Raw genomic sequence first — 24,411 nt, forward strand, 5'->3', positions numbered from 1 at the left:
TCCAACCTTGCATCCTGCTGACATTGTGGAATCTCCTGAATGTAAAAATGGATTGAAAAGGAAAGGTTGCTTAAGCCAGCATTTGCCATTTGACATGTCATCTGAAGTAAGAATAACAACATTTTATAATTGCTAGATACTGTCTCTGTATCCACTAGGATTAGGTTCAGGGGCAGAAAACATAAATCCCCAAATAAAGGTAAATTGAACAAGATGAAATCGTATTGCTCTTTCACATGAAAAATCAAGGTGGACGGTTTTTGGGCTGATGCAGTTTTTCATACATCAGCTCCTTCTATTTGTTTCTCTATCCTGCATGACTTTGATATTAAGGTCTGTGAAAGTAGCATCTGTTTTTCATGCAGCTGGCTGAAGGAAAAGAGAACAAGAGATAACCTTTCATACTGTCTTAAGAATGTTTTTTAGAAACTGCCACAGAATATTTTACATTGGCCAGACCTTGGTCACATGTCTCTATTTACCTAGCTGCAAGGGAGTCTGGGACATCTAGTCTCTATTTGGGATTTCCTTGGCCACAGTTATATATCTGTTTGTATGAAAAATAAAGAACAAAGTTAATAAAGAGAAAACTCACCATTTCTGGAACTCTCTAAAGAATTCTGAAAATTTTGAAAAATAGTTGTAGAATTCAAGTCCTGGAATTTTGTTTGCTCCATGGCAATTTCATCATAATACTTGAAATTTTTTTTCTGTCTCTTTGTTTTAACATCTTTGACTTGTATAATCTTGATTTTTAAGTTTCTTATTTCATATTTTTGCTTAGTTCTATCTTTAATGTATGCCTTTTATAACTTAACTATTGCATTTGCTCGTAATAGAGCAAAATTTTTATATATTCAGTTATTAAAATAACTAAATATATATATACTCAGCTTAAAATTGCATGTAGATACTTTTTCTGATAATATTCTAATGATTACCTTGCCAATATTCTTGAACCATTAACTGGCATGATACCTTAGTACTCTGAAATCATTACAAAATGTTTTAAAAAAGCACAATTTGAGCAAACTTGAGCTTTATGAAACAAAATTATAATTTCCTTCTTGTAACTCATCTATATCTCACTCACTATTTTATGCCTACAACTTGTTTTAATCAAAACTTGATCTTTATCATTTTAAGAACTTCAGGCCTAAGATGATTACATAGTGAAACACCAAAGTTATTTACAGAATAGATTGCTTTTGAAGATGAACCAGAATAAAGTGAGGTATGAGAATATTTACAGAGGAAACAAAATTTGTCTTGATAATGAAAAAGGTAAAATACATTCACCAAGTCTTTGAAGACCATAATTATCTTAGAGAAAGTTGAATGAATTGATGCATATGGTGCCTTTTGGATTTAATAGTGCAAGAGACCTTCTTGAAAGACCATATATCTTCTGTGCTGCATATGCCATGCATGGCTCCCCATATTAACTAACCTGTATTCACACGTAGGACTGTCAGAAGTCCCCAAAGCAATGACAATGAATTTAACCTCCCCTAATGTTCAAAGTATATAAGAATAAAAAAGATTTTCTATTTATTAACCAGTCTGAATGAACTGAAACCTCAATTTTTCCATATAATGACTGTCTCAATTTTTGGGGGAAGGAGTGTTGTCCTTTTATTGACACCATAGGTAGGCATTACTAGGAGACATGCCATATCCTTTGTAAATAAAGATTAATTCTGTATGTAGCTCTATACTCTAAATTTTAAACATCATAATGCTGTTAGGATATGAAGATCATTTGATTTTTGTAAATTTTTAGGAACAATTATTATGTCAAAAATACATAGACTTTTGAAACTGTATTTTAGTTCAAATCCCAGCTCTGACCATTACTAGTTGTTTTACTTCTAGTAATTTACTTATGTGCCTTAGCTTTTCCATCTGTAAAATGGTAATGATAATAATAGGTGCCTCCTAGGTTTCTTTGAGAATGAACTAACTTTAGATGTGTGTGTATATGCATACTAGACCCTCACGATATATTAGAACTACATCTCTTTGGTACATCTTATTTCAACCCAGCTGAAATTGATGATTCTAGGCACACTGCAAGGTTCAACATCAACTATGTGCCTGGTGTTTTGTTTTGTTTTGTTTTGTTGTTTTTCCCTGAAGTCTAAGATACTCAAGTCCACATAGACATAACCCAGAGGTTCCAGGGTACTCAATGTCCTGGGGAACAGCAGTCTATAGATAAATGTCCCAGTGTCTCTTTCCTTTGGCGGGGCAGTTCTGAAGCGCTTTCGACATGGTTCCTTAGGGAGTGAGAATGAGCTCCTCTTTCCCAAATAGTAGCTGGCTCATTAGCACGCCCTTCATTGCATTTTTCCCTTTCACTCAGCCCACTCCTTCCGTTTTGGTTATTGGGATCTCCTCTTAATAAACTACTTGCACTCAAATCTTGGCTTCAGGCTCTGCTTTTGTCATAATAAAAATGGACAGATATTACCATTTTTATGTCCTATTTGAGTCACATCTGTGATTTTCATCCAACTCTTCCTAGTCTCACTGTCTTTTCCTTTTTTGTTGTTATGTATAGTTTTCATACATTGTTTTCCCATCTCCCAGATATTTGATGTTAAAATTTCACTATGTGCTTTCATACTCCATTTAGCATTTTAATTTGTTTATTCCTCCTCTTTCCTGCCCCTTGTATTACACTGTGTCAACATTGGAATCCTTGTCTTGTGGCTTCACACTTTAGTGTCTAAGCTTCACTGCTACTGTAATGGAGAACAAGTAACATTGATTTGCCTGAAACCTGCTGGCTATTATATTACCCTGATAACAACAGAAACAAAGCCTCCTTTATTTTTACTTCTATGCAATAGTCACTTACTTATTTTTACTCAGAGCAGATGGTGGAGTCTGAAGAAATTTCCCCAAATCTTCATAAACTGTTTAAATGTCTCCTGTTTTTACTTTCCTTGAAAATAGAAGAAAACTATTGGATATGATAAAAATAAAAATGCTTGGATTATGATTGCTTTTTTTTTCTGAAAAAAGAATTGTGAAGTATTTCTTATTTTCAAGATAAGTTTTATTTTGCGGAGTTTCTTTTGCCTTTAGGTTTTGGAAGAAGATTTAGAAAGTAGATGTAGAAGGTCTGTTTCCAGGTTACTGAGTTGGTATGTTGTTTTGTAAAACCATCATAGCCTGTCCGCTTCTTTCCCCTAGGTGTACAGGTGCATTTTCAGGCTAAACTCCAACTGTAGTGGCTTTTAAGACTGGCAGGCACTTAAAGAGGTCAAGGCATATCCCTTGGATTGCTGGAGGTAGAGTGGGGCCAGATATATGCAGTAGTTTTATTAATCCTTTCATTTTACTTATAGTACTGGTAGAACATATTGGGAAAAAAACAGTTTCTTTGTCCAGAAAATGAGAACAGTTATAAGATTGAAGACTCTGGCCTTCCTCACGTATTGTGCTGAAGTGCATAGCACCAATGTGAAGAATGGATTTTAAAAAAAGGATTCTTGTTTTAGGGCACACTTCATCTGATAATCATATATTCATAGTAATTCCAGTAATGATAATAGTGCCAAATAGACTTTTATTAAGTAACAAGCCTTCCTGGAGGTCCTTTTCTTTTCTTTTTAAGATTCATGGATTTCAGTAATTTTATGAACTACATATTTCATCAGTAAATGGGAAAATTTTCTGTGGAATAAATCCTGGATATAATTGCATATAACTAAAATATTTCAAAATATAACTTTCACTACAAAAGTTGACAGGATGATTAAACATCTCTCTTAAATTTCCATGACTTTATAATGATGTTCCTTTTTATATCAATCATCCACTTAACTATAACCATGGCTTAAAAATAGTCTCAAATGATCAACCACATTCATGATAAGAAATGGGCATGTATGGTGGAGGAAATTTTTTTTTTCAAATCAAGGCTGGCATACAGACATTTTCTTCTCTTGACTCTTCAAAATAATATTCTCTGGATTCTGATATAACTTATAATCAATGTTTCCATGGATAATGGAAAATGTGATTATTTACTTCATATTTTAAAAATAAAATTTTCATAACACTTTTAAGAAAAAGCCATGTTAGCAACATACGGATTTTGTTGCCAGAGTGAACCCCAGCAAGTTATATACACAGAGCTTCCCCTTGTAGCTTTTGGAATTGATTGAACAGTATGATCTCATAAACCTCAAGCAGGGCAATGCCGATGGGACTATAAATCATTCGTGGCAACTCCTGCTCTCTGCAATACCTTGAAATTACTGATATCCAATAACCTCCTTTATTAAAACATAGAGTGCAACATGATGGGGATTTTTCAGATATTAAGTGATATGTATGACTTTTATATATAGGACAAATCTATTCAACTTGCCATATGATTTAAAATTTATATTATAATACATCTATTATGGCACACTGTGTTATATAACACATATGTTATATTTGCATAACATCTAAGAAATGTTATAGGTCAAGTAACATGGACTCGCTGTGAAGAATAAAATGCATTCAAGATTGACATCATGGTATAGATTTATATTAGTCAAAGTGTCAAGCAGCTTGACTTATTTGGTTGATTTTTCTACCTTTGATACAACCAAATGAGCACCTCAGAAGCATTTATTCCGGTTACCCATTTTACATTCACTTTAATGTCTTTTGTATCTAAGAGACTTAATATTTTAATTTTAAGAATCTCTCCTGCAATTTAAGAAAAAATAACTATATAATGTAATTCAACATTTTTCCGTATTATGCAAAAAGGGTAAATTTACTCTTGAAGATATATAATACTAGATATGTAACCTTATTACTCCATTTTCTGTTTTTACCAAGTAAGCAAATTAAAATCTGGCATAAGTTTTTTTATTTCTCAATATTAGTTTTTTTCTGTATAGTACCATTAACACCTCCCCCATAATTTTAAATTTTAACTGAAAATGTTTTTGACCCTTGTAAAGATGTAACATGAAATTTTGTGAAAAGACATGTACTTACACTAATTTATTGCAATATAAGATCATCTCTTACTTTACAAACAACAATAGCTTCCTATTTTACTGTATCAATTTTCCGGCATAGCCAGGGTCATACAAATCCTCCTAAAGGTTGAAATTTTGCTTAACTTTTACTGAAGTCTATAAGGAAATCAAATTTTCCACTATTTATTGCCTGTAACTAAGGAAATCAGTAGGTTTAAAAAATTGAATTAAATTTTTATATTCAAAGATGTATCTTCTCCAAGATACTAACTTTACAATATAATATATAATAGCTAGTTTGTACATAACAGTCGTATATTGGCCAGATTATCGGGAAACCTATTCAAGTAATATAAATTATTTGATTTAATATTCAACTTATTGTATAGTTGTATATATATTGCAATTCATAAATTTAAAATTACTTCTACACATGGATAAAGACTGGAAAATATGGAACAAACAGAAGTTGTTCTCAACAACACCATTGATGCGAAATTCGGTGAAAGCTCTTTTACATTGTGTTGGACTTTAAAATGAGGAACAAAATACTATATTGAAATACATACATTTAAAACTATATAAGTACTATTTTAAAATATATGTATATTTAAAATTATATAGGTGGGCAGATATAAAGGAATTCCTCAAGAGCTTCAAATGATTACAAGGTGTGATTCTGGAAAGTATGTTAATGACTCCAAGTTTTTCCTCAGAGTCTCTACTTACCCATGCTGCCAACTGTTTAATTTTTAGCAGGCTGCATATACGCTTGGGGCAGGAGATGTACACATTAGCACAAGAAAGGTAAAAATCATGTAAAAAATCCCACAAAATGTTAAAATAACTTTTAGGGTGACACATTAGTGGGTAAATAGGAAATATATTGTTTAAGAGATAAACACGATGAAAATAATTTCCTGTAAGTGTCTTATCTCCAAGTCAAATTAAAAAAAAAGTCTCCCATTTATATGGGGTTTGGGCATATATTCATAATACTAATTGATCCAAATCCCTGAAAATAAAACAGCTGCTTACAGCCTCTTTGGCAATGCTCCCAGAAGCCTGGGAGATATAAGTGTGTATACCTTTGCACTTTAAACCCAGGTCTCAATGGAGTTCCAAGGGTTCTTAGCTGGCACTTCATTAATCACACAAGAGAATAAGTCATCATGAATATGAATCAACATAAACATGCAAGTGTGTGTATCAAAACGACAGAAGTGATATATGTATATTTAACATATGTATATAAATAGAAAAGGGCAATTGAGAAGAGAAAACATGAGGCAATAAAATTTGACCAAACTGGAATACAGAAGTTTTAGAAGCTGAAGCTATAATAATTATAACAAGGAATTCAAATATCATATTAAAAGAAATAAATTGCAAGAAAGATTTGAGAGATTATACAGAAGCCTGAGAATGAGAGGAATATGGGACATTATTTGAGACATAGAGAAGAGTGTATGAAAGTTCAGTGTATCATAATCAATGTTTGAGAATAAAATTAGATGGATTGAGAAAAGGGAATTTTTGAAATTACAAGAGCTCCTAGAATGGATAAAAAATGCTAACCCACAGATCTAGTCAATCTTAAAATCCAAAGTAGAATAAGTAAAAAATAAATCCATACTTAGACACCTCATAGTAAAAATAGTAGGACATCAAAGATGAAGTTTAAAAGCAACCAGAGACACAAAAATTCCCCCACAAGAAGAGATAGACTCATGGTTAATGTCTTTTTTTGTGTGTGTGTCATGGGGGTTGGTTGTACAGATTATTTCATCACCCAGGTATTAAGCCTAGTATTCATTAGTTATTTTTCTTGATCCTATTCCTCCTCCCACCCTCTGCCCCCCGATAGCCTCCAGTGTGTGTTGTTTCCCTCAATGTGTCCATGTGTTCTCATTATTTAGCTCCCACTTATAAGTGAGAACGTGTGGTATTTGTTTTTCTGTTCCTGCATTAGTTTGCCAAGGATAATAGCCTCCAGCTGCATCATGTCCCTGCAAAGGACATGATCTTGTTCTTTTTTATGGCTGCATAATATTCCATGGTGTATATGTACCACATTTTCTTATCCACTCTATCATTGATGGGTATTTAGGTTGATTACATATCTTTGCTATTGTGAATAATGCTGCAGTGGACATATGCATGCATGTGTCTTTAAAATAGAATGGTTTCTCTTCCTTTGGGTATATATCCAGTAATGAAATTGCTGGGTCGAATGGTATTTTATCCCTAAGTCTTTGAGTAATTGCCACACTGTCTTTCACAATGGTTGAACTAATTTACTCTCCCACCAAAAGTGTAAAAGCATTATTTTTTTCTCCACAATCTCGACAGCATCTGTTCTTTTTTGACCTTTCAATAATAGACATTCTGGCTGGTGTGAGATGGTATCTCATTATGGTTTTGATTTGCATTTCTCTAATGATCAGTGATGTTGAGCTCTTTTTCATATGTTTGTTGTCTGCATGTATGTCTTGAGAAGTGCATATATTCAGGTCCTTTGCCCACTTTTTAATGAGGTTGTTTTTTTCTTTTAAATTAGTTTGAGTTCCTTATAGATGCTGGATATTAGACCTTTGCTGGATGCAGAGATTGCAAAATTTTTCTCCCATTCTGTAGATTATCTGCTTACTCTGTTCATAGCTTCTTTTGCTGTGCAGAAGCTCTTTAGTTTAATTAGATCCCACTGGTCAATTATTTGCTTTTGTTGCAGTTGCTTTTGGTGTCTTTGTTATGAAATCTTTGCCTGTGCCTATGTCCTGAATGGTAATGCCTGGGTTTTCTTCCAGGGTTTTTATAGTTTGGGTTTTACATTGAAGTCCTTAATCCACCTTGAGACAATTTTTGTATATGGTGTAAGAAAGGGGTCCAGTTTCAATTTTCTGCATATGGCTAGCCAGTTTTCCCAATACCATTTATTAAATAGGGAGTCCTTTCCCCATTGCTCCTTTTGGTCAGGTTTGTCAAAGATATAATGGTTGTAGATGTACAGTCTTATTTCTGCGTTCTCTATTCTGTTCCATTGGTCTATGTGTCTTTTTTTGTACCAGTACCATGCTGTTTCCATTACTTGTAGCCGTGTAATATAAATCCAGGTAGCACGATGCCTCCAGTTTTTTTTTTTCCTTAGGATTGCCTTGGCTATTCAGGCTCTTTTGGAGTTCCATATGAATTTTAAAATAGACTTTTCTAATTCTGTAAAGGATGTCAATGCTAGTTTAATGGGAATAGCATTGAATCCACAAATTTCTTTGGGAAGTATAATCATTTTCACGATAGTGATCCTTCCTATCCATGAGCTTGGAATCTTTTTCCATTTGTTTGTGTCATCTCTGATTTCTTTGAGCAGTGGTTTGTAGTTCTCCTTGAAGAAGTCCTTCACTTCCCTTGTTTGCTGTATTCCTAGGTATTTTATTCTTTTTGTAGCACCTGTGAATGGGAGTTCATGAATGATTTGGTTCCCTGCTTGTCTATTGTTGGTGTATAGGAATGCTTGTGATTCATGCACATTGATTTTATATACTGAGATTTTGCTAAATTTGCTTATCAACTTAAGAAGTTGTAGGACTCAGATAGCTGGGATGGGATTTTGTGATAAAGGAAACCTTTGCAACCAAAGGTAGTTTGTAAGCAAAGATAGTTTGACTTCCTCTTTTCCTATTGTCATCTGCAAGCAAAGATAGATCGACTTCCTCTAATCTTATTGTCATCTTCAAGGAAAGATAGTTTGACTTCCTCTCTTCCTATTTGTATACCCTTTATTTCTTTCTCTTGCCTCACTTCCCTGGCCAGAACTTCCAATACTATGTAGAATAGGAGTGGTGACAGAGGGCATGCTTGTCTTGTGCAGGTTTTCAAGAGGAATGCTTCCAGCTTTTGCCCATTCAGTATGATATCAGTTGTGGGTTTGTCATATATGGCTCTTCTTACTTTGAGGTATCTTACTTCAATACCTAGTTAATTGAGAACTCTTAACATAAAATGAGGTTTAATTTTACTGAAGGCCTTTTCTATATCTATTGAGACAGTCCTGGGGTTTTTGTCTTTAGTTCTGTTTATGTGATGAATCATGTTTATTTATTTGCATATGCTTAACCAACCTTGCGTCCTGAAGATGAAGCTTACTTGATCATGGTAAATAAGCTTTTTTGATATACCGCTGAATTCAGTTTGCCAGCATTTTATTGAGCATTTTGGCATTGATGTTCATCAATGTTATCGGCCTCAAGTTTTCCTTTTGGTGATATCTCTGCCAGGTTTTGGTATCAGGATGACGCTGGCCTCATAGAATGGGTTGGGGAGGAATCTCTCTTCTTCAATTTTTTTAGAATAGTTTTAGTAGGACTGGTACCAGCTTTTCTTTGTCCCTCTGGTAATATTCATCTGGTAAGCTATTTATCACTGCCTCAATTTCAAAACTCATTATTGGTCTATTCAGAGATTCAATTTCTTCCTGATTCAGTCTTGGGAGGGTGTATGTCTCCTATTTATCCATTTTTTCCTAGATTTTGTTATTTATATGCACAGAGGTGTTATAATATTCTCTGATGGTTGTTTGCATTCCTATGGGGTCAGTGACAATATCCCCCTTACCATTTCTGGTTCTTTTTATTTGAATCTTCTCTCTTTTCTTCTTTATTAGTCCAGCTAGTGGTCTTTTTCCTTATTTTTTCAAAAAACCAACTCCCACATTTGTTGAGCTTTTGAAGGTTTTTTTTTTTTTTGTCTTTCAATCTCCTTCAGTTCAGCTTTGATCTTGGTTATTTCTTTCTTCTGTCAGTGTTAGGGTGCCTTTGCACTTGGTTCTCTAGTTTTTTTTAGTTTAGTTGTGATGTTAGATTATTAACTTGAGATATTTCTAGCTTTTTGATGTGAGCATGTAGTACTATACATTTCCTTCTTAACACTGCTTTTGCTGTGTCCGAGAGAATCTGGTATGTTGTATCTTTGTTCTTATTAGTTTCAAAGAACTTCTTGATTTCTGCCTTAATTTCATTATTTACCCAAAAGTCATTCAGGAGCAGGTTGTTCATGTAGTTAAATGGTTTTGAGTGAATATCTTAATCTTGAGCTATAATTTGATTGTACTGTGATCCAAGAGACTGTTTCTAACTATTTTAGTTCTTCTGCATTTGCTGGGGAGTGTTTTACTTCAGATTATGTGGTCAATTTTAGAGTAAGTGCCAATTGGCAATGAGAAGAATATATATTCTGTTGTTTCTTGGTGGAGAGTTCTATAGATATCTATCAGATCCACTTGCTCCAGAGCTGAGTTCAGGTCCTGAATATCTTTGCTAATGTTCAGACTCAATGATCTGTCTAACATTGTTAGTGGGATGTTAAAGTCTCCAACTATTATTGTGTGGTAGTCTAAGTCTCTTTGTAGGTCTCTAAGAACTTGCTTTATGAATGTGGGTGCTCCTGTGTTGCGTGAGTGCATATATATTTAAGATAGTTAGGTTTTTTTGTTGAATTGAACTCCTTACTGTTATGTAATTCCCTTCTTTGTCTCCTTTGATCTTTGTTGATTTAAACTTTGTTTTATCAGAAACTGGGATTGCGATCCCTCTTTTTTCCAGTTTTCCATTTTTTCTCCTTCCCTTTATTTTGAGACTATGTGTTTCTTTGAATGTGAGATGGGTCTCTTGAAGACAGCATACTGACAGGTCTTGGTTCTTTATCCAGCTTGCCACTCTGTGTCTTTTAATTGGGGCACTTAGGCCATTTACATTTAAGGATAGTATTGTTATGTGTGGATTTGATCCTGTCAACATGATGCAAGGTGGTTATTTTTCAGACTTGTTCATATGGTGGCTTCATAGCGTCACTGGTCTGTATACTTCAGCATGTTTTTGTAGTGGCTGGTAATTATTTTTCCATTCCTTTCTTCAGGGTCTCTTGTAAGGAAGGTCTTGTGGCAATAGATTCCCTCAGCATTTGCTTATCTGAAAAGGATCTTATTCCTCCTTTACTTATGAGGCTTAATTTGGCTGGATATAAAATTTGGAGTTGAAATTTCTTTTCTTCAAGAATTTTGAATATTAGCCTCAATCTCTTCTGTCTTTTAGGATTTCCTTGAGAGGTCTGCTGTTAGTCTGATAAGCTTCCTTTTGCAGGTGACCTGGCCTTTCTCTCTGGCTGCCCTTAACATTTTTTCTGTCATTTCATCTTTGGAGAATCTGATGATGATGTGTCTTGGGGATGATCTTCTCATGGAGTATCCTACTGGGGTTCTCTGCATTTCCTAAATTTGAATGCTGTCCTGTCTAGCCAGTTTGGGAAAGTTCTTCTGGATGATATTCTGAAGTATGTTTTCCATTCTCCAATTGCTTCCATTCTTGATTGGTGTCTCTTTCAGGTACACCAATCAGTTGTAGATTTGGTCTCTTTATATAATCCCTTATTTCTAAGAGGTTTTGTTCATTCCTTTTCATTCTTTTTAACTGTTCTTTTCTGCCTGTCTTATTTCAGACAGTCTTCAAGCTCTGAGATTCTTTCCTCTGCTGGGTCTCTTCTGCTATTAATACTTGTGACTGCATTGTGAAGTTCTTGTAGTGTGTTTTTCGGCTCTGTCAGGTCAGCTATCTCCTCTTTATACTCACTGTTTTGGCTATCAGTACCTGCATTGTTTTATCATGATTCTTAGCATCCTTGCATTGGGTTACAAGGTGCTCCTTTGGCTCAGCAAAGTTCATTTTTATTCACATTCTGAAGCCCACTATATTAGTCTCTTTTCATGCTTCTGAAAAAGATATACTAGAGACTGGAAAGAAAAAGAAGTTTTAATGAACTCACAGTTCCATGTGGCTGGGGAGGCCTCACAATCATGGTGGAAGGCAAGGAGGAGTAAGTCATGTCTTATATGGATAGCAGCAGGCAAAAAGAGAAAGCTTGAGCAGGGGAACTCCTCATTATAAAAACCATCAGATCTCATGAAACTTACTCACTGTCACAAAAACAGCATGGGAAAGACCTCCCACCATGATTCAATTGCTTCCCACTGGGTTCTTCCCACAACATGTGGGAATTCAAGATGGCATCTGGGTGGGGACACAGCCAAACCACATCATTCCACCCCTCGTCCCACCCAAATCTCATGTCCTCACATTTCAAAACCAATCCTGCCTTCCCAACAGTCCCCTAAAGTCTTAATTCATTTCAGCATTAACTCAAAAGTCCACAGTCCAAAGTCTCATCTGAGACAAGGCAAGTCTCTTCCATCTATGAGCCTGTAAAATCAAAAGCAAGTTAGTTACTTCCTAGATACGATGGGGTACAGCACTGGGTAAATACAGCCATTACAAATGGGATAAATTGGCCAAAACAAAGGGGCTACAGGCCCCATGCAAGTCCAAAATCTGGTGGGGTAGTCTAATCTTAAAGCTCCAAAATGATCTCCTTTGACTCTATGTCTCATATCCAGGTCACGCTGATGCAAGAGGTGGGCTCCCACAGCCTTGAGCAGCTCCAACCCTGTGGCTTTGCAAGGTAAAGCCTTCCTCCCAGCTGCTTTCACTAACTGGCGTTGTGTGTCTCCAGCTTCCAGGTGCACATTACAAGCTATTGGTGGATCTACTATTCTGGGCTCTGGAGGATGGTGGCCCTCTTCTCACAGTTCCTGGTGGCCCTCTTCTCACAGCTCCACTAGGCAATGTCCCTGTAGGGACTCTGTGGGGGCTCCAACCCCACATTTCCCTTCCACACTGCCTTAGCAGAGGTTCTCATGAGAGTCTGCCCCTAAGGCAAACTTCTACCTGGACATTCAGGAGTTTCCATACATCCTGTGAAATCTAGGTGGAGGCTCCCAAGCCCCAATTCTTGACAAATGTGCACCAGCAGTCTCAACACCACGTGGAAGCTGCCAAGGTTTCAGGCTTGCACACTCTGAGGCCACGGTCCGAGCTCTATGTCGGCCCCTTTCAGCCATGGTTGGAGCAGCTCGGATGCAGGGCACCAAGTCCCTAGGCTGCACACAACATGGGGACACTGGGCCTCTGGGCCTGTGATGGAAGGGGCTGCTGTGAAGACCTCTGACATGCTCTGGAGACATTTTTTCACATTGTCTTGGTGATTAATATTTGGCTCCTCACTACTTATGTAAATTTCTGCAGCCAGCTTAAATTTCTCTTCAGAAAATGGGATTTTCTTTTCTATCACATTATCAGGTTGCAACTTTTGTGAATTTCTGTGCTCTGCTTCTCTTATAAATCTGAATGCCTTTAACAGCACCAAAGTCACATCTTGAATGCTTTGCTGCTTAGAAATTTCTTCTGCCAAATGCCCTAAATCATCTCTCTCAAGTTCAAAGTTCCACAAATATTTAGAGCAGGGGCAAAATGCTGCCAGTCTCTTTGCTAAGACATAACAAGAGTCACCTTTGCTCCAGTTTCCAACAAGTTCCTAATTTCCATCTGAGATAATCTCAGCCTGGACTTTATTGTCGATATCGCTATCAGCATTTTGGACAAAGCTATTCAACAAGTCTCTAGAAAGTTCCAAACTTTCCCACATTTTCCTATCTTCTTCTGAGCCCTCCAAACTGTTCCAACCACTGCCTGTTACCCAGTTCCAAAGTCACTTCCACATTTTCAGGTATCTTTTCAGCAGTGCCCCACTCTACTGGTACCAATTTACTGTATTAGTCCATTTTCAATGTGCTGATAAAGAGGTACCTAAGACTGGGACGAAAAATAGGTTTAATGGATTCACACTTCCACGTGCCAGGGGAGGCCTCACAATCATGGCTAAAGGCAAGGAGGAACAAGTCACGTCTTACATGTATGGCAGCAGGCAAAAAGAGAGAGCTTGTGCAGGTGAACTAAAGCCATGAGATCTCGTGAAACTTACTATCATGAGAACAGCATGAAAAAGCCATGCCCCCCATGATTCAATTACCTCCCACCATGTACCTTCCACAACATGTGGGAATTCAAGATGAGATTTCGGTGGGGACACAGCCAAACTCTATCACTTACTTCTGTCATTTCAGCTGTCTCAGCCTCAGCCCAGTTCTGAACTCTTGCTAGGGAGGTGTGGTCATTTGGAGGGAAGGCGGCACTATGACTTTTTGAGTTTTCAGTGGTTTTGCACTAATCTTTTCTCATCTTTGTGGGCTTATCTGCCTTCCATCTTTGATGTTGCTGATCTTTGGATGGGGTTTTTTGTTTGCTTGTTTGCTTGTTTTTGTGTTGTTTGTTTGGCTTTTAACAGTCTGTCCACTATTCCATAGGGCTGCTGCCGTTTGCTGGCCATCTGCTCTAGACCTTAGTCACCGCAGCTTTTCCAGTACTTGGAGGTATCACTGGTGAAGGCTGTCAAACAGCCAAGATGGCCGCCTGCCCCATCCTCTGGGAGCTCCATCCCAGGGGGTTACTGACTGGTTGCCAGCCCAAACATACCTGTAGGAGGTGGCTGGGGACCCCAGTTGGGGTTGGGAGTTCTCCCTAGTCAGGAGAAATGAGATCAGGGACCAGCTTAAAGAAGCAGCCTGGCTGAGTTCTAGTAGAGCAGCTGTGCTATGTTGGGGGATCCCTTCAGCCCTGATCAGCTTGGACTCTCCAAGGCCTGCAGGCTGGACCAGCTGAGATGCCCAAACAGCAAATGTGGCAGCCCACCCTGACCCCCAAGCACTCTAGGGAGAAATTAGAACTCTGTAGGAGGTGTAACTCAAGCAGGGGTGGCTGGGAGGACCCACCCAGGGAGGAAGAATGGAATAGGGTCCCATTTAAAGCAGTCTGGCCACACCTCAATAAAGCAGCCAAGCCATGACGGGGAACTGCCTCCACCCGCATCATCTTGGACTCTAAAGCCCACAGGCTGGAATGACCAATTCACCCAAACAGCAAAGGTGGCAGACCTCCCCTCCCTGCCAGGCACTCCATCCCAGGGAGAAATAAGAACTCTGTCAGCCTAGAGTACCAGCGACGGTGGCTGTAGGCTCCAGTTGGGAGATCCCGGCCAGTGAGGAGGAATGAATCAGGGTCCTGCTTAATGTCCCAGGGAGAAATAAGAACTCTGTCCATAGAATACGGGCAAGGGTGGCTGGAGGCCCCAGCTGGGAGCTCCTGCCCAGTGAGGAGGAATGGATCGGGGTCCCACTTAAAGAAGCAGTCTAGCCGCATTTTGGTAAAGCAGCTGCACTTTGCTGGGGGCAGGGGTCGGGGGAAGGTCCCTTCCTCATCCAGGCCATTTGGGCTCTCCAAAGCCTGCAGCCTGTTTGGCTGAATCCTTCAAATAGTAAAGGTGGCAGCCCACCCCTCCCCCACCAAGGAGTTGGGTCCAGTCTCAGGTAAGCCACAGGCTGAGGCTGCTCAGACCCCTGCATTCAGCCCCTTTACAAGGGGTATTATGGACCTCCAGGCTTGCCTGAGTTGCAGTCTCCTTTGCCGGGGATCCTTGGACTGGAGCATGTAAAGGTCCTGGGTCTCTGTGCTTGCTGAGCCGCTGCTCTGCTGAGACTCCACATAGCTCTGTATGTTGGACCCAAGGCCCTGGTGGAGTGGGTTCAGGAGGGGATCTCCTGATCCGAGGGTTGCAAGGATCCATGGGAGAAGCTTGGTTTCCCCGGGGGAGTTGCACATTCACTCACTGCTTCCCTTGGCTGGGGATGGGGGTTCCCTTGCATCCACATTACTCCTGGGAAGCCCATCACCCTGCCCTGCTTTTCTCCATACTCCATGGGTCAAGTTGTTTTCCTGATCAATCTCAGTGTGAGTATCTGGGCATTTCAGTTGAAGGTGCTGTGTTTACTCAGCCCTTTCATCCCTCTCTGTGTATGCCATGCACTGTAGCTGCTTCTTCACACAATTTTCTATTGTTTTTGCTAATTTCTTAATAGCAATGTTAGAAGCAAGTGGAATATCATCAATATAGTGAGAGAAAATATTTGATGACATAGAATTATATAACCAGTGATAGTATATTTAGTAACAAGGCAAAATAAAAATATTTTAGGTAAATAAAAACTGAGAGACTTACTATTAACAGACTGACAAAATGAACTTCTAAATAATGTACGTTAGGCAGAAGAAAATTTATCCAAAGAAGGTTTGCAAGCAAGAAGACATGATGAAATAAGAAAATAGAGAACAGATTGCTGGCAAGATGGTAAAATAGGAACAGCTCCGGTCTGCAGCTCCCAGCGAGATCGACGCAGAAGACAGTGATTTCTGCATTTCCAACTGAGGTACCTGGTTCATCTCATTGGGCTAGACAGTGGGTGCAGCTCATGGAGGGTGAGCCGAAGCAGGGTGGGGTGTCACCTTACCTGGGAAGCATAAGGGATTGGGGAATTCTCTCCCCTACCCAATGGAAGCCATGAGGGACTGAGCCTGAGGAACCGTGGATGCCGGCCCAGATACTGTGCTTTTCCCACGGTCTTCACAACCTGCAGACCAGGAGATTCCCTCCAGTGCCTATGCCACCAGGGCCTTGGGTTTCAAACAAAAAACTGGGCAGCCATTTGGGTAGACACCGAACTAGCTGCAGGAGTGTTTGTTTGTTTGTTTTTTGTTTCTTTTTTTTTTTTTCCCCCATACTACAGTGGTGCCTGGAATGCCAGTGAGACAGAAGTGTTCCCTCCCCAGGAAAGGGGTGGGGCTGAAGCCAGGGAGCCAAGTGGTCTGGCTCAGCGGTTCTCACCTCCATGGAGCCCAGCAAGCTAAGATCCACTGGCTTGAAATTCTCGCTGCCAGCACAGAAGCAGTCTGAGATGGACCTGGGATGCTCGAGCTTGGTGGCGGTGGGGAGCGGGGTGGGCATTTGCCATTGCTGAGGCTTGAGTAGGTGGTTTTACTCTCACAGTGTTAACAGCCACTGGGAAGTTTGAACGGGATGGAGCCCATGCAGCTCAGTAAGGCTGCTGTGGCCAGACTGCCTTTCTAGATTTCTCCTCTCTGGTCAGGGCATCTCTGAAAAAAAGGCAGCAGCCCCATTCAGGGACTTATAGATAAAACACCCATCTGCCTGGGACAGAGCACCTGGGGGAAGGAGCGGCTGTGGGTGCAGCTTCAGCAGACTTAAACCTCCCTGCCTGACAGCTCTGAAGAGAGCAGTGGACCTCCCAGCATAGTGTCAGACTGCCTCCTCAAGTGGGTCTCTGACCCCCATGTATCCTGACTAGGAGACACCTCCCAGGAGGGGCTGATAGACACCTCGTACAGGAGATCTCTGGCGGGCATCTGGCAGGTGCCCCTCTGGGACGAAGCTCCCAGAGGAAACAACAGGCAGCAATCTTTGCTGTTCTGCAGCTTCTGCTGGTGATACCCAGGGAAACAGGGTCTGGAGTGGACCTCCAGCAAACTCCAGCAGACGTGCAGCAGAGGGGCCTGACTATTAGAAGAAAAACTAACAAACAGAAAGAAATAGCACATCCACTCCGAGACCCCAACCAAAAGTCACCAACATCAAAGACCAAAGGTAGATAAATTCATAAAGATGTGGAGAAACCAGTGCAAAAAGGCTGAAAATTCCAAAAACCAGAATGCCTCTTCTCCTCCAAAGGATCACAACTTCTCTCCAGTAAGGGAACAAAACTGGACGGAGAATGAGTTTGACGCACTGACAGAAGTAGGCTTCAGAAAGTGGGTAATAACAAATTCCTCTGAGCTAAAGGAGCATGTTCTAACCCAATGCAAGGAAGCTAAGAACCTTGAAAAAAGGCTAGATGACTTGCTAACTAGAATAACCCGTTTAGAGAGGAACATAAATGACCTGAGGGAGCTGAAAAACCAGCATGAGAACTTCGTCAAGCATACACAAGTATCCATAGCTGGATTGATCAAATGGAAGAAAGGATATCAGAGATTGAAGATCAACTTAATAAAATAAAGTGTGAAGACAAGATTAGAGAAAAACAATGAAAAGGAATAAACAAAGCCTCCAAGAAATATGGGATTATGTGAAGAGACTAAATCTATGTCTGATTGGTGTACCTGAAAGTGATGGGGAGAATGGAACTAAGTTGGAAAACACTCTTCAGGATATTATCCAGGAGAACTTCCCCAACCTAGCAAGACAGAATAACATTCAAATTCAGGAAATACAGAGAACACCACAAAGATACTCCTCAAGAAGAGCAGCCACAAGACACATCATCAGATTCACCAAGGTTGAAATGAAGGAAAAACTGTTAAGGGCAGCCAGAGAGAAAGTTTGAGCTACCCTCAAAGGGAAACTCATCAGACTAACAGCAGATCTCTCGGCAGAATCTCTACAAGCCAGAAGAGAGTGGGGGCCAATATTTAACATTTCTAAAGAAAAGAATTTTCAACCCAGAATTTCATATCCAGCCAAACTAAGCTTCATAAGCGAAGGAGAAATAAAATCCTTTACAGAAAAGCAAATGAGGAGAGATTTTGTCACCACCAGGCCTGCCTTACAAGAGCTACTGAAAGAAGCACAGCATGTTCTCACTCATAATTGGGAACTGAACCATGAGTACACATGGACACAGGGATGGGAACATCACACACTGGGGCCTGTCAGGGGGTGGGGGGGGGGTAGGGGAGAGATAGCATTAGGAGAAATACCTAAAGTAGGTGATGGGTTGATGGGTGCAGCAAACCACCATGGTGCGTGTATGCCTGTGTAACAAAACTGCACGTTCTGTACATACACCCCAGAACTTAAAGTATAATAAAAAAAAGAAAGAAAATAGAAAACAAATGGGTAAATCTAAAGCCCAAATGTCACATAAAACAATAAATTCAATATCTATATTTAGGAATAAATTGAAAAACTCCTAAATAACAGCATACAATTTGAGAGAGACATTAGAATTAAAGCAATCTTAGTTCCCTGTGTTATTCAGGAAGCAGTTAAAAAAACTGGTAAATTGTATATTTTGTTAAGTATAATGCATGTGAATCCAAATTTGTAAGCCTAAAGAATCTTCGGATCATTAGAAAATATAATAAATTTTAGAAATATTTCTGGATATAATATAAACACATAAGAAAAATAAGAAATATTTCTGGATATGACATGAATATCCAAAATTTAAGTTGCTATACAATACATATAAACAGAATAATGACATTGATAATTTTTAAAAAGTTGTAAGGTATTAAAGTAACATAAATATAGGACACCTAGGCCTAAAAGATGTGAAAGGTATGTAGAAATATATTAAACTTTATTGACAGTAATTAAAGAAGAGCTAAGTAAATAGAGATATAGGCCATGAACAAGACAAATAACTCGATATCATAAAGACGTTAATTCTTTCCCAAATAATATATCAATTCTATTTTTATGTGGGAAAACAAGACCAAGGTAAGCTAAGATGGTACCAAAGAGAAAAATGAACCAAGACATGTTCTGTGACCAGTGCCAAGATTCAATTAAAAAGATATGAGAATTAAGTTGGTGTTATATTGGCTTATAGAAAGAAAAACAGAGACCAGAAAACTTGGAATCTGATCTGCACATCTATAAAACTGCTCTATATGAGATGGTTTTGCACATTTATAGGTGAAAGAATAGACTAAATACATTGCACTGATAAAACTGGTTATCCATGAAGGGGGAAAAATGAAACCTAAATATCTTCACATACCATGTGTAAAATCTGTTCCTGCTGAATTAACCTGGAGGAGAAACAATATCATTTTAAAAAGATAACATAGGAGAAGATTTTTATGACCTTGGAATAGAAAAGAATTTCTTACATAAGACATAAAAATCATGGTCTATTAAAAGAAAACTTAAATATTCTACCACATTTAAATAATAACCTCTATTCACCAAACATCACAAAAGAGAGTGAAAAGATAGAACCACAAATCAGTGGATGATTTTTTAAAAATATATAAATGGCAAATAGTATCCAGAATATATAAATAACTCTTACAAATAAATGCAAAAACAGTAGAAAAACAGGCATAGTTATGCAAGCATTTCCAAAAAATGGAAGTAGCAACACCCAATAAATTTATGAAAATATAACAAATTTCATTAGTAATAATAAAAATGTTAATTAAAACAATAATAACATTTTATTTCATACTTGATTAGTTGGCAAAACGTGGAGAACTAAGGACAGTAATAACATACTAGGTAATTTAGTATATCTGCCTAGAAGAACAATTTATCTCAAACAGTTGAACATTCTCATTCTTTATGACCTAGCACCAGGAAGCAAGCACAAGAATGCTCATGTTGTTCATAAAAGCAAAAAAAGAAAAAAAAAAAAAAGAGAAACTATCCAAATGTTTATATACAACAAAGTGGGTTTTTAAAATTCTGATATTTTCATTAGTGAAAATGAATAAGCTATGCTACATGCATCAATATGAATAAACCTTAAAACTTAAAATATGCATAGTATGAGTCTCTTCTTTTTAAAGTTTAGAAAGAAATAAACTAAACAAATTAATCATTAAGAGATACATATATGCAATAAGAGAAAAGCAAGGTGATAATTAAAATCAATTCAGGTCAATATATCTGAGGAGAATAATGGGGGATATGATTGGACAAAGATGCATGGGGGGCATTCAGACTTGTTTTCTAATCTGTGTACTTTATGAATATTTTATGAATATTATTTTTAAACTACACATTAATGGTATGAACTCTCTCTATATATAATTCTTCACATTAATAAAAATAGTGAAAGCTACTGTTTAGCTAATGGGATTAATATATTTTTATTTTTTGATAATTGCCTTTGATTATGTAATTTTTTATATGAAATGCTAGAGGAATTTATTCATTTGAAGACTTTTTTTCAAATAAGAAATAGTAACTAACATTTATTACACATATACACAAAAATAGCTTTAATAGTATATGTCTTCACCAAAAATAAATGCTGAGAATTAATTTTTTAATGAAATCTAATATTTGACACCTCTTTCAAAAAGTACCTCACTTAGAACATTTGTCAACATAGTATAAGAATTCATGCTGATTAAACAGAATAGCTAGCAGAACAAGCACAAAACTAGTCTCTAATGTGTATCAGGAATTAATGTTGTTTAGCCCCCTCCTTTCTAAATGTGTCTACTTTTTCCCCCATTCTTCACCACCAGTAATCACTACTACACATACACTTTATTTTCCCTATCAGTAACTAGTCAGTATTTGCTTGGATGCTTCTTTTCGTATATCCACAGCAATGTTGACCCTGGTAGAGAACGCTGTGTCTTAAAGAATGCAGAGCTCAACATAGGTAATGAGAAAAGCACCTATCTAAATGTGTCTGAAAGAGCTTCATAATGAGAGTCAAATAAATCTGAACAGCCAAGTCCGAACAATCAAGGAAATTGAGTAGAGGTTAGCTTAGAAGCACGTGGCACAATCCCCTCCTCTATACACCCATCCCGGTGTCAGTAAAGGAGTCTAGTCAGAACTGATGCCATGATGTAAAGTCCTCCTGGTATTTCTTAAAACTGTCCAACTCCTGGCAGGGATTCCACATCTCTTTAGAACCGGCTATCTAGCTGATAAAAGTCAGTCATTTAATTGATTTTTTTGATTGAGCACTTATTTGCAAAACAATATAGAAAATAAATGAGAATAAACACTAGCATGTCCTCGGTAAGGCTTACCATCTAGCAGAAGAGACAGGCAAGTATGTAACTACTACATTAAAGGCTGACTGGACTAAGCATTGCTTTTTAAGGTGTTAGCTAAGGAATGGTAATGTGAATTTTGATTTGGGGACCTGATAGGTTGAATAGATCCCATCACAGGTAAATGTGTGAGTGTGTGCGTGTGGGCGTGGTGGGGGCAGGGAGGGAGGGAGAGAGAGAGAGAGAGAGAGAGAGAGTGGTGTTGAAAAGCAGAAAGAATTCCATGCAGAGTAAAATCAGGGAGGTGCGGAAACCCATATAATGTTCTGTGCACAGTAAATAGAACAGGCCGAAGCCAGGCTTATAGAGTCAGGATGTGGTGGAAGATGGAGCAAGAAGCCAAGCTTGTCCATAAAAGTCCAGTTCCAGGGTAAACAAAAAGGCCCTGTAAGTATGTTACACATGCCAATAAGTGAAATCCTTTCAATCTGCTTTACTCAGACCCTACTCTTGCCTAAAGATGACACTTTTCAGAAATTATACAACCTACACTGTCAGGACTGATTCAGGCTTAACTCTGAGAAATAGGTTCCATTACAGCTATATAACTGTTTGTCCTTCACAGACCAAAGGAAGCCTTGAAACAAGGAACTTTCCACTTTTCCACAAAGTATTATATCTATCCTTCTATTGAATTGTGTCATGACTACAACACATGTCATTAAAATCAACCTTCTAACAGGCACCAAATACAAATAAGACTTTTCACCTTCTGATACTAATGTGATAATTATTTTATTCTTCATGTCCATAATAGTTAATTTTACAGTTCTTTATTTCTGAAGTCACACTAGCAGATTTGGTTATAACTGTCCAGCTTTAAATGTTATAATTACCCTCTTATATTTATTTATTAAATTATTATTTTATATTCTTTTTTGTCATTTGCTGTATGACTTGGGTTTTTGTTTTCCTGCTGACCTGTGAAGTTGGAGTAATCTTAAAAGATTCAGGTATATTCCTCTCATATTTAAAACAATGTCATAGAAAAAGACATTATTTATTTATTTATTTGTAAATGTGGAGTATCCTGGAGCAGAAATAGTTGACAAATAAATGACCAACTTAAAAGATTAGGTTTTGCAGCATCTTGCAATTTTTCACTTTATGGCCTCCAAACCATTACCTTGAAATTCAGTTGTTCCCTCTATGCCTTACTGATTGCTGAAGTCTCTAAGTGGCCTTAATGTCAAATCTAAGGTGCTAAATTTTATAACAAGATCAATTTCCACAACATTTTTACTGCCAAATACATTTTTAAAGGATGCATTAAATTTGAGTCTGTCAAAAGCATGATGGCTAACAGGTTCTTTCAGAAGAAAACAAGTAGTGCACTTGTGTGAATATTTATCTGACAGTAGCTGACAATACTAGATTATTACAAATGGCAGACACCTAGCACTACCAGTGAGGTGACACAGAAGAATTTATCATCAGAAGTAGGTAGCTTTATAGAATATTGGTATTAGTGTACCTACATTCTTCTAAAAAAATATGAGGATCCAAGCTCATTTATCATTTAGCAAGACACTCATCTGCCTGGTGCCTTCATCACCTAGGCTTCTGAGGCTCTGCTGAAAATGAGATTGTTTTTTCCTTTAATGGCATTCAGTTGTTGCAGTGAGCAATTTGGCAATGTGCTGCATCACTTATGTATCTTTAAATTAAAAGGACGGGAGGAGCTTGAAATCAAAAATAAGTATATGCAAACTGCCATCTCTGGGAATTGATAGAGTAAATTTGACATGGTTTTATGTAATGTTTCGTCCCACCTCTGTGTCATGCAGCCCCTATGAGAAAAGGAAATAAGTGGCCTTGGGTAATTTAACCAACTTCAAATTCCAGGGACTTCTTTTTGCCATCATTGTCGAAATATGTTCCTTGTAAATTTGATTCTGATATCTGTCATGAGACCCAAATACAATAGGTGGTATACATTAGACTGGGAGTTGGCAAACTATGACCCATGGGCTAAATCCAGCCTTGCCACCTGTTTTCATAAATAAAGTTTTACTGGAATGTAATCACTCTATTCATTTGCATATTGTGTATGGCCACTTTTGTGCCACAATGTCAGAGTTGAGTAGTCATGATAGAGACTACATTGCCCACAGAGCTTAAAATATTTACTATCTGGCCTTTTATTTATAGGCAAAGATTGTTGACCCCTGCATTGGACCTCCAGTCTCACATACGCTCTAAATTTTCTTGTTCGGATCTGGCTAAAAGACCCAAAGGAACAGAAAGAAAATTAGGAAGCCAGAGGACATAGAAATGCCTAGAAAATACATTAGAAAAAAGATAATTACACACTTCCTATAGAGTGTCTTTTAAATGCTTTACTGGGAGCAGAAATAGAAAATTCAGTGGAGGATTTATGGAAAAGGAAGATGATGTTTCTTAGTAATCAGAAAGTTTATTTTTTTTTTGTTTTTCCCTCTCCCTTTCCCACATTGCTTCCCTCCTTTAACTCTGAGTTTATATTCTCAGGGGATTACAGCACACACAAACCTACACTGCTCCCCTGAGGAGTTGCAGAGGCTCTGCAAACAAAGAAGTAATTTCTGACAAATAATAAAGATACAAACTACTTTTAAAAAAAACTATTATGCAACCGGAGCAAGGGCTAAAATTGCCTTTGACAGATGGGCATCTCTAAAAAAATGGTGTAAAAAACCACTGTGTTTCAGTGATATTATATTTAAAACATCTCTTTAGAAAATGGTTCAAGCATTTGGCTAAAAAATCTGTAGTCATTACATGATTATCTTACATTATTTTACTTGTAGTGAAATTATAGATATTATTTTTCTTTTCTAAAT

General features: G+C 37.8%; 1 protein-coding gene across 14 annotated transcripts in view; it reads right to left on the minus strand.

The window, feature by feature from the left end:
- The window catches only part of KHDRBS2 (KH RNA binding domain containing, signal transduction associated 2), a 687,327-nt gene that overhangs the window by 260,537 nt on the left and 402,379 nt on the right, over window positions 1-24,411 (minus strand). The window lies entirely within an intron of this gene.

This window comes from Pan troglodytes, chromosome 5, assembly GCF_028858775.2.
Source record: "Pan troglodytes isolate AG18354 chromosome 5, NHGRI_mPanTro3-v2.0_pri, whole genome shotgun sequence".
Lineage (NCBI taxonomy): Eukaryota > Metazoa > Chordata > Mammalia > Primates > Hominidae > Pan > Pan troglodytes.